This window comes from Tachypleus tridentatus, chromosome 4, assembly GCF_004210375.1.
Source record: "Tachypleus tridentatus isolate NWPU-2018 chromosome 4, ASM421037v1, whole genome shotgun sequence".
Taxonomy (NCBI): domain Eukaryota; kingdom Metazoa; phylum Arthropoda; class Merostomata; order Xiphosura; family Limulidae; genus Tachypleus; species Tachypleus tridentatus.
Genome location: NC_134828.1, coordinates 42310308 through 42322359, shown reverse-complemented (window position 1 = coordinate 42322359; position 12052 = coordinate 42310308). Strand labels below are relative to the sequence as shown.

Below are 12052 nucleotides of genomic sequence, written 5' to 3'. Positions count from 1 at the left end.
TTGATATAGTTATTAATAATTTTTTAGTTATATATATAAACTCTAAAACATTTCACATCTTCCACATGTGAAATATAAAAAAGACTTAGCAAATTATGGTAAGCAGCAAACACGTACAGAAACCATCGTAACTAGAAGATATAATTTTTTTTCTATACTTCTTTATTCATTGTTCTATATTTGAAGAAAAGTAAGTTTCATAACTTATTTCTAAATAGTAATAATATATATACATATATATAATAATTAATGTGAATATTTTTCCAAATACTAGTTCACTAAAGCACTGAAAAGACAAGTTACTTTGTAAAGACTAAGGTCAGTTTTATATTATTGAATATGGTGACATGAGAGCATGTGTGCCAAGTCGGTGCAAGTTCTAATGTTAGCCAAGCATGACTTGATGGTCAGTATAATAATAATAATAAATCAATATATAAATGTATAATGTTATGAGTTTTAAGCTGTTCAGACTAAACATTTGTGTTGTAATTTGTAGTCATTCTAAAATGACAAAATCATAATTTATATTTATTTCTTAATTTTTTATGGTGGTTATCAGGTCAGTCAAATTGACAGATCCCATATAATCAGGGTAGAGAAAATAACAGACAAGATATAAAGTGTTACTGAAAACAAACATTTGAAATATATTTAAGAGATTTTTAGATATGAGATTTTTTGAAACAAAGAAAAATCACTTTGCACTTGAACTAATCAGGAAACTTGATATTTCTCAAACATCTCTTTAGTAAAGGTACTTCATTAAAATTTTGTTTTTCTTGTGTACAAAAGACTTGTAATCTTTACTAAAAGTCTACCAAAATTTGTGAAGGTACATATACTGCATCAGTGTATATTATTCTGAGTTCATCACAAGATGGTTAAGAGGAGATTGGATAAATGTTTTAAAAATCAAGGTATGATTATCAGAAAAGGTATTTTTTTCAGTAGTGCAGAATGGAAAGTAGAATAGCCTAGATGAACTCAGTGAGCTTTTGTAATGCTTTAGAAGTGAGGAGTTAAAAAATAAATGTCATATATAGTACAGAATGTTTCTGTATTTTGTAACAAAAAATAGACAAGCACAGTTTAGGATTCAGTAATATTAATATTAGTCATTTTTAAAATATTATCAGAAGAGCTAGATTATTTAGTATTGTTTTACATAATGGTTGGTATGTGGTTTTACTTTAAACTTACAAATCTATTTATGCCATCACAAGCTTAAGTTTAAAAAAAAAGAAACATATATGTTACAATATGCATGCAAAGTTCAAAAATATTTAATAGATTTTAGAAAGTTTGAGATTTGACCATTTCAGCCAAGTTTCAACAAAAGGCTTATTAATGAACTTTAACTAAGGTGACTACCAATCATACATCCATATTTTTTCCTTCTTGCTTCAAATTGATTACATACCCCTTGACAGGGACAAAATAAGCATTGTAACAACTTGTATGTCCCCTAGTGTCACAACAGTAAATATGAAAATCGAGTTTCAATACCGTAGATGGACACAGGACAGATAGTTCATTGTGTAACTTTGTGCTTAAACATGAAACAAGCACAACTGAAATATTCTCTAGGGTTGTGTTAGTTATTTCTAGATCTGAATGAAGATTAAAAAACTTACTCAGGTTTCTATGTATGTGTGACAACATTATATGTAGTTTTGTTTCCTAATTTTGGAAAGGACATTGAGTTGTTGAAGAATTCAGAAGAAAGCTACCAGGGTGACTCTGATAATGAAAGGATTTTCATAAGAGTATCGACTGAGATCTTATAACTTGCTCTCATTCTATTGAAAAGGAAAGTATCAGGGGTGATCTAATTGAAGCAGTCTTGCTTCTCCAATAAAATGGTAAATCAGTTAATCAAATTGCCATGTAGAGTGGTAATGGCTACAAGTGTAAAGGAGACAGTAGATCCATGGGATTAGATTTAGTTATTAGTTTTTTTGTTCATTGAAAGAGGAAGTAATAGTGAGATGAAGTCTGTACATCCTGGAGCTGAATAAACTTTTTTATGTTAAATCTTTAGAAAAATAGTTTAGTATAAAGTTGTTGAACAAACACTTTTGGTTTTTTCCCTAAAATTGCTGTTGTATTTCAACTTGGATTTCAGCAGAGGTTCACAGGAAAAGTGAATTAAACCTATGTACCAACAAACTTGCATCATGACCTTTTACACAGGTACCTTCAAAATTTAATCAAACAGCTTTATGATTGTTGTAATTGTAGCTTACATTTTAATAGCATATATGTTCTAATATTTTTAGCCCTCTGCTAGTACAGCGGTATGTCTCCAGATTTACAACGCTAAAATCAGGGGTTCGATTCGCCTCGGTTGGCTCAGCAGATAGCCCAATGTGGCTTTGCTATAAGAAAACACACACACTCTAATATTTTAGATGCAAAAAGAAATGTTTCCCCTTGGTGTGGATTCCTGTATGTGGTGAGGGCACCTCCCAGGGAAGGTTTTGTTCTTTCAGTTTACCTCCTCTGGGATCTAAACATCCACCCACGTGTTTGCCGTGCGTGGCGACCTGTGAAGGGGAGGAGAGGATCCTGGTGGTTGAGGGGTCCAACCCTAACCCACCACTTTGGCCTTGAATTCCTGTAGACGGGTGGCCTTTGGGTGTCCCCCCTTGGGTCAGTCGGACTAGAGTCAACCAAGTACCAGTGTTGGAATTTCTCAATGGGTGTTGTGGACATTGTGTCTGATGCTGGTATTTGGGTATAGTGCTCACGAAACCCTGGTGTTGCTGCAATGTCCTTGCATGACATTGTAGTGCATCCCCTCGTAGGGCTCCATGGTGGGTGGGGTCAGTGGATACCAAAATTTTCTTTTTTTCCTATGGATCCTCCGACAAAAAATTTAAATAAAATAGTGAAAAAACAGTCAATAGGTAAACGACCACGTCTTGAAGACTTTGAGCAGCAATCTTCAACATCTGTAACACTTGTACCCCATTTTCTTATATTACATTCTCTTTCAGAAAACTCTTTAGGACAAATGTCTCCCTTTTTTATTCAGAAGGGACTAGAGGGACTTGCTGGCTCTCCAAAGTCAGTAAAGAAGCTTCGATCTGGAGACATATTGGTTGAAACATCCACATCCCAACAGAGTGAACTCCTCTTGAATTCAAAGGTAATTGGGGATGTACCTATTGAGGTTACCCCTCATGCTACCTTGAATTCATCACGAGGAGTTATTATTGAGAGGGATTTGGAGAACGTCCCCAAGTCAGAGATTCTCGCAGGTCTCTCCACTCAAGGAATTTCTGCAGTGAGGCGCATCTTCACTCGCAAAGACGGAGTTACACTGCCAACAAATATCCTCGTTTTGACATTTACATCACCATATGCTCCTTCCTCCATCAAGGCAGGTTATCTAATTTGCAGGGTACAGCCGTACATTCCAAACCCTCTTCGATGTTTCCATCGTTGTGGTGGCAAGGACCACAATGCCTATGAGTGTCACACAGACCCACATTGTGTCAACTGCAATGGTTCCCACCCTTCCTACTTTCGTTCTTGCCCAAAATGGTTGGAGGAAAAAGAGGTGCAGTGTTTGAAAACGACACATAACATTAGTTATTCTGAGGCTCGGAAATTGCTGTCTGCCACTCCATCTCAGACATATGCTGCTGCACTTCGTTCCACAACTACAGTGGTAGTGCAGACAGATCTCTCTGTACCTCAAAGAGAATCGTTTTCAAAACAAATGAAAAGCCTTTTGACCTCCAAGGTTAAAGGTCGATGAATCGACTTCTACACCCATCTCTGTTTCTCCCATGCATTCCAACAAACCTCAAGATCCACATCCTACTGTTTCAAATACAGGCATTTCTTTTTTCCCACCCCAAGATGCAAAACAATTATTTGTTCACTTCCTCAGTCACTGAAAGCCCCCTTCCAACAACAAAGACCTGCCTAATCAACCCAGGGCAGGATCCATGGAGGTCGATAGATCTCCTCCGAATAAGGACAGTAAGGAAAAAAGACGTGGTTATAAACAGAAGGGTTCTCCAGCCACTTCGCCTACCCATCATTAAAAATGGCCACCTTGATACAATGGAACTGTCGAGGTTTACGTTTTAATCTGGATGATATCAAAACACTAATTGCTTCCTACCATCCTGTATGTCTTTCCTTACAAGAAAAATGTTTAAAATCTGCTGATACTGTCACCATTTGGCAGTTTTCTCTGTACAGAATTGGCAGGCTGTGTGATAGACGAGAAGATGGAGGGATGGCACTATTGGTTGATCAGCATGTCTTTGTCATTCAACACACCCTTGGAGGCCACAGCCATTCGTGTTTCCTTGGGTCATACCATCACTGTTTGTTCTCTCTACCCGTCCCCTGGAGAGACATATGATCAATCAGACCTTGATGCTCTTGTTGAACAGTTGCCATCTTCATTTCTAATCCTGGGGGACTATAATGGGCATCATCCCCTCTGGGGGAAGTGCTGTTATTGATAGGAGAGGTCACTCTGTAGAGCATATGCTCTCTGATCACAATCTTTCTCTTTTCAATACTGGTTCTTCCACTTATTTTCATGCACCTAGTCAGTCCTTTACTGCTATTGATCTCTCGGTGTGCTCCCCTTCCTTATTTTCCCATTTTTCATGGAGAGTTGACAATAATCCACTAGGCAGTGATCATTTTCCTATACTTTTGAGAGAGACTGGCTGTGGTCGATTCCACCCTACCCGTGTGCCCCGGTGGAAGCTGGATCAGGCAGACTGGTCCACTTTTACTGCTCTCGCAGAACTTGATCCTGCCATCGGGAATTAGCCATCAATAGACGACTATCTGGCAGCGGTAACTGACTGTATTATACAAGCAGCTGCTCAGTGCATTCCAAAAACCTTGACACATTTTCCACGATATCATCGTCCGTGGTGGAATCCTGCTTGCCACTTGGCATGGAAGGCTCAAAAACGAGCCTGGGATACTTTCCATAGATATCCCACACATTCGAACCACATTACTTTCTAACGGGCCCGTGCACATGCTAGGTGGGTAAGACGTCAAAGCCAGAAGGAATCTTGGATTAAGTTCACAACTAGAATACCTTCTACCACCAGTTCCAAGGTTATATAAGACAGGGTTCGAAAGGTCAATGGGCACTACAATTCTGTCCACCTCTCGATCTTTCTCTCTGATGTCCAAGAGGTAGCTGATGTCCGGAGCATCGCCAATACTCTAGGTGAAAACCTTTGCCAGGTATCTCGCACTTCTGCTTGTTCCTCCACCTTCTTGGCCATCAAGACTCAGGCAGAGCATTCACCTCTTTCCTTTTGAACTGACTGTCTTTTACCATAATTGTTTCTTTACACTGGTGGAACTGAAAATGGCCCTTCATCGGTCTGGCAGTACATCTGTTGGACCTGATGATGTACACTATGACATGCTGCGCTATCTCTCTCCTGCTTCCCTTGCTATTCTTCTAATTGTTTTTAACCGGATCTGGCAGGAGAATGTTTTTCCTGATGCCTGGCACCAGGCAATTATCTTACCTTTCTCTAAACCTGGGAAAGATCCTAAGATTCCTTCACACTATCATCCAATTGCTTTGACAAGCTGTCTCTGTAAGACCTTAGAGAGGATGGTTAATGCTTGTCTTGTTTGGTTCCTCGAATCAAACAACCTCCTTTCGCCCACCCAGTGTGGGTTCCGACGACAGTATTCCACTACGGACCACCTTATTCGACTTGAAACATCAGAGAAGCCTTTCTAAAATGCCAACATCTTGTTTCAATATTCTTTGACATTGAGAAGGCTTATGACACAACACGGAGGTATGGAATTTTACGAGACCTCCATATATATGGGTAACGTGGCCATTTACCCATGTTTATTAAATAATTTTTAATGGACTGGAGATTCCAAGTTTGTGTGGGTTCGACACCTTCCCTTTCTTTTGTACAGGGACTTGGGGTCCCTCAGGGCTGTGTTTTGAGTGTCACATTTATCAGTATAAAGATAAACGCTATCACTGAACAACTCCCTCTCACTGTTGCAGATGGGTCTATGTTGACGACTTTCACATCTCGTGTCAGTCATTGAACATGAGATATATTGAGTGGCAACTACAAACTGCCCTCAATCGTTTACTGAAGTGGACTACGGCGAACGGCTTTAATTTTTCTCTCTCTAAAACCGTTTGCATGCACTTTTGCCACCAACAGGGTATTCACCTTGATCATGATCGGTGACGTTTCACTGCTGGTGGTCCCTGAGAGCAAGTTCTTGGGGCTTATCTTTGACCATAAGCTAACCTTTATACCACACAATAGGCAGCTATGGGTCAAAAGCAGAAGAGCACTGAACATCCTCCATGTCCTCTCTACTACCAGTTGGGGAGTGGATCGATGTTCTATGTTAAAGATATATCGTGCTCTTATTTGTTCAAAACTCGACTATGGACCAATGGTCTATGGCTCTGCCAGACCCTCGGCCTTAAAGATGCTGGACCCCATTCATCATCAAGGACTTTGACTTTGCACTAGGGCTTTCTGCACCTCCCCAGTTCAGAGCTTATATGTGGAATCTCACAAACCTTCTCTGCACCTTTGCCGTTTGCAACTGTTTTTACTGTATTCTTCGAAACTTCTATCATTATTGATTGTTCCATCTCTGTTTCTCCCATACATTCCAACAAATCTCAAGATCCACATCCTACTGTTTCAAATACAGGCATTTTTTTTCCCCACCCCAAGATGCAAAACAATTATTTGTTCGCTTCCTCAGTCACTGAAAGCCCCTTCCAACATGGGTATATATTAGACAAACTACTGTTTGTCGACAGGCCTGGCTGAGCATTTCATTTCTCTGTTGAGGGCTGGTGTTAGCATGCCTTATCTTCCAAGAAAATGAATTATTGTGATCATTGTGCTTTGGCTTATCAGCAGGCTGTCTCTAAAAATCCTCTTCATTTTCCCATGCCCACTTTCTACTTGTCCTTTCTGAAGCTTTTCACTGACTCCCTAAGGAGTTTGGGAGAATTTTGTTTCCCTACTTACCTTCACTTGGGGATGTGTTTTCCTTCCTCAGTGGGCTTACTTTTTCAAAACAGATGATCTGTTATTGCTCCATTTGGCCTTCGCATCCAGGTGCAATTGGATGAATTGGGTCTGTCCTTGGAAAACATTGCAGAATCCACTGATCAGCCCATCCCCCCATGGCTTATTACAGCCCCCAAATGTGACCTTTCCTTAAATCATCTGAAACAGGCAGATACTCCCGATTGGAAGTACTGTCTTTTATTTACTGAACACCATGGTTTGTTGCCGTTCAGTGGTTGCATGCAGAATCCCCTTTACAGCTTCTGTGTTTACTGCTGAACTTTACGCCATATCTCTTGCCCTGGATTATATTGAAGCTGAGCAGTACTCTGACTGCACTATTTATACTGACTCCCTTAGTTCTCTGCTGGCCTTGGAATCACTACACGTTGGTTCACATCCTGCTCTTGCCGATATTTAAAACCGACTGGCCCATTTCTCATTAACATCTACTTCTATCCAATTTTTCTGGATACCAGGCCATGTTGGTATTCGTGGGAATGTGCTTGCAGATATAGCAGCTAAATCTATCTGCTCTGGCACTATCATCACTGTGCCTATTCCGTACATGGACTGTGGTCCTGTATTCAAGGCTCGGCTCCGTTCCAGCATGCACTTGGAGTTAGCAACGTGACAACAAGCTTTTTCAAATAAAACCCTATATTGGGCTTTAGCCATTTAGCTTTGGAAGGAGGAAGTTGTTCCAACTAGACTACGCATTGGTCACAGTTTTTTAACTCATCGTTTTCTTTTATCTGGAACTGATGCACCAGTGTGTAGTTTGTGTAACACTCAAATCTCTGTAAGTCACATTTTACTTTCCTGTCATTGTTTTGACTCTCAACGACGGCACTATTTTAAAGATGTTCTGTCCCAGGGTTTGTCTGTAACATTGGACAGTGTTATTGGTGATGGTGACACTGTCCACCTTGGTAAAGTTTTTAGTTTTTTAATGGCCATTAATCTTTTTAACCTCATTCAAGTGTTTGATATTTATTCATTCTATCTTTTTAATTGTGGTTCCCTTTTCAGAGTCTCAATCTCTCTAGTTCAATTTGACATTCTAAAATGGCCAGAATATTAAATAACTCAACACCAGGACTGGAAAGGCCAACTTCAGGTGACTTAAGCTGCTGTTTGAACTATCCGTTTGAACTACCCGTTAGTCGTCCTGATGAGTTGTTATTACAATTTTGCTGCATGTCTTTTAACACTTTTATTACTTTACCTTTTGGTACTGGCCATAATGACACATAACCCGGAACCAGGACTGGAAAGACCAACTTCAGGTGACTGATGGTGGTTCCTGTACCTATCTGTTAGTCTTCCTGGCGGGTTATGATCATTACCATTTTGCTAGAGAAAGTCCTTTACAACTTCTCTTACTCTGCTTTCTCTCTTAACATTGTTGACTAGGCGTGAACATTGGTTTTATGCTTTTTCTGTTTTTCAATGATATTTTGTTTTACCTTCATTTCCTTTTATGTATTTTACTACATTTAATTTATTTTTACCTTTTTACTGGATGTTTGGTGCAGATAGCCTAGCTGCTTTGTGCCATAAAACACTAAATCAATCAATCAAAGAAATGTTTAAAAAATTTATAAGTTTTTAACTTCTCTGTATCAACATAACATTTCATCTTAAATAAGGAAAATGTTAGTCTCACCACTCTTATTGCTTCACTGAAATACTTTAAGAAATATCAATTTTGAGAAAACTCATCTTTGCGTGCAATTTTAGCTATCTACCTCAGTGCACCTGCCAAATAGATTTCCATGTCACCAGTCTTAGGCAATTTCCACCTAATTGTATATGATTTTACATGAATTGCACTACAAAGAACCTGATGATGACAGAAAAAGGTCGAAACGTTGTTCGCTCCTCTACATAAAATATTTTCTCAACCCAAATGAGCCGTTTTTACGTACATATCATTGAGGATTTTTCAGTTATCATTTGTCAGGAGATTGATCATTATATAAGTCATTCTTTTTCTCCCAAAAAATGTTTAGGTTTCTTGTGCACTGTCTGAACCTGTTCTTGATAAGGAGGAATTTGAGAACCATTTTCCTCTTCATGACTATAGTGCACCTTCCAGTGCCTCTCTTACAGAAGCTACTAGGCTTGACTCTGCCTTTCTTAGGGTGCAGGGCTCGGCATGGCCAAGCGTGTTAAGGCATGTGACTCGTAATCTGAGGGTCGCGGGCTTGCATCCCCGTCGCGCCAAACATGCTCGCCCTTTCAGCAGTGGGGGCATTATAATGTGATTGTCAGTCCCACTATTCGTTGGTAAAAGAGTAGCCCAAAAGTTGGCAGTGGGTTGTGATGACTAGTTACCTTCCCTCTAGTCTTACACTACTAAATAAGGGATGGCTAGCACAGATAGCCCTCGAGTAGCTTTATGCAAAATTTAAAAAAGAAAACAATCTTAGGGTGCTCCATTTTCTTATTTTCACTGATTTCATACAATGCTTTCTCTTCCTTGTTACATGAGTTAACCTGTTTCCCTTCTTTTCCTAACCTCAGGGCTCATGCTGAGCATTTCATTTCTCTGTTGAGGGCTGGTGTTAGCATGCCTTATCTTCCAAGGAAATGAAGTAAGATCATTGTGCTTTGGCTTATCAGCAGGCTGTCTCTGAAAATCCTCTTCATTTTTCCCATGCCCACTTTCTACTTGTCCTTTCTGAAGCTTTTCACTGACTCCCTAAGGAGTTTGGGAGAATTTTGTTTCCCTACTTATCTCCACATTGGTGTAATTATCCTCTTCAGCCTGATCCCTTCACATATGGTTTTGTTGCTGTTGGAATCTTATTGGGAAGGATGCTGTCTTGTCACAGATTAATGTACTTTTCACATATCTTTATGACTTTCAGATGGCTCCTTTTCTCCATCACTCTGTTCTTTGTCAACTTGGAATCATGTGTGAAATCTGTAAGACCACATTTCACTCTTCAGTCTTTGGTTTTGGTTTGTGTCATTCTGATCTCATGACCTCTCTCATAATTGTGTCTTATTCTTTCTTGTCTTACAACCTCCTGTCTCCTTTACCAGTCTCTATCACTAGGAGATCAAAATTTTGACTTGTGTCTCAATGTTCAGTTCTAGTGACTATCAGATCTTTTCTTGCTGAGTGGATGCACTTTTGGCTATTTTTATTTCCCTGTAGTAAGTATTCACTACTGATTCTTGGGTGATCTCAGTTTTATCAGAATCTCTTTCCTTTGCCCACCACCATTACTTCTTGTACCAATTTCATTGCCATTAACTTAAGATCCCACTATCAGTTTGCACCTATCCAAGGCTGTAAAGACCTTACTAACATGAGGTATACTGAGTCTGTCAGCCAGTCTTCTCCAGGATTTTACTCCAGGCATTTTGTTGACCCCAAAACAAATCAGGGAACTGGCACCCTGTAACCATCTGTCCTGCATTAACCAATTTCTGGATCTTCCCCATTTTACTATGGAGCCCTTTATCATGTTCATATGGGCCTTTTTCTTAAGGACTGTGGATGATGATGGTGGACATCTAGGATGCCTATTTCTATTTTCCCATTTCTCATTAGTTCATAGCTATCTTAACTTTGTCCACTGTTGGGTTGTGTATGACTTTGATGTCTAGCCTTTTGGGCTTGATTTAGAACCAGATGTATTTTGTCAGGTGATCAATGCTTTTGCCTGACTTGTGTGTGTAGAGGATTGTGTTTACACCACTAAATGGATGACTGACTCTTGTTAACTTATTTAAATGAATTCTTCTAAACACACCCATCTGTTACTAATGGATACAGCTCAAGTTGGAGAAGTTTTGCTTTTTGCCTACTCAATATTTTATCCAATTGGGCATATTTTTCAATACCCATCTTATTCAGGCCCAAACCTTTTCCACTTGGTCTCTGTTTGATGGAACTTTCTGTTCTTCATGCACTTAATGCTCCCTTTGTTTCTGCTTACAAGGTTCTGTCACTTTTTAGGACTTGGACTTTTCTGGAAGCCCTTATTCCTTTGGATTGGGCACATATACTCTTCAGTGGATTCTGCATAGCTTAGGGGCTCTTGCTCAGGACCACTTGGACTCTCAAATTACTGTTTTTCTTTTTTTCAGACAGTGCATTGGTGATTGAATAAGGACAACATGACAACTGGAGTACTACTTCCTCCACCTCATTCAGATTTGCATCTTCTCACAGATATTTCTCTCCATAGTTGGGAAGCATGGGTTCATCATCAGAAGGCTTCCAGGCAATGGTTTCAGATCAAAATGTCTTACTATATCAATACTTAAAGAGTGCCTGGCAGTACAACATGCTTTAATTTATTTTCTACCCCTGGTCTGACGCATGCTCCTTAACAACTATTCCACCATTGTGGCATGTATCAATCACAAAGGAGCCACACATTCCTGTTTCCTTTGTGATCAAACATTAGAACTCCTTTAATGGGCCTACACACTGCAAATAAGGCTCCTTATTTATTTTTTGGGTGCTTTTCACCTTGTGGGGGATCACTTTTTAAGGCCTGACCAGGTTTATCCCCCAAATGGTATCTGATTTTCAGGTGGCTCTGCAGATAGAGGTGTTCTCCTCATATTATAATCCTAGCATAAAAATTATCTTTCATTCAGACTAACTCAGAAATTTACAGACAAATCTTGAGTAGAAATAATTTATTAAAAATATGTTTGTTTGGTGTACAAGAGAATTATAATGCCAATCAAAACCTTGTAATATTTGTGAATATATAAGCAATACATTCAGAATTATAGTAATCATTGTTATTTATAACTTCAGAGAAAAAAATTTGGTTCAAAAAACCAATGTTTTGACAAAAAGGTAATGATATAATTGGATTTTTTTTGACAAAGTAACTTTTAAGTTATAAACTTTCATTAACTAACAAAGAGTAGTTGCTTATAATTAGCACTGACTTCATCTGACAGTTTTCAATTTGTATTTTTCATTCACATGA

The 12052-nt window shown here is 39.0% G+C and overlaps 1 protein-coding gene across 3 annotated transcripts in view; it reads left to right on the top strand.

Annotated features, from left to right (window-relative positions):
* Positions 1–12052, top strand: part of LOC143248960 (spermatogenesis-associated protein 7 homolog) — a 74829-nt gene that overhangs the window by 13533 nt on the left and 49244 nt on the right. The gene's annotated exons all lie outside the window — the stretch shown is intronic.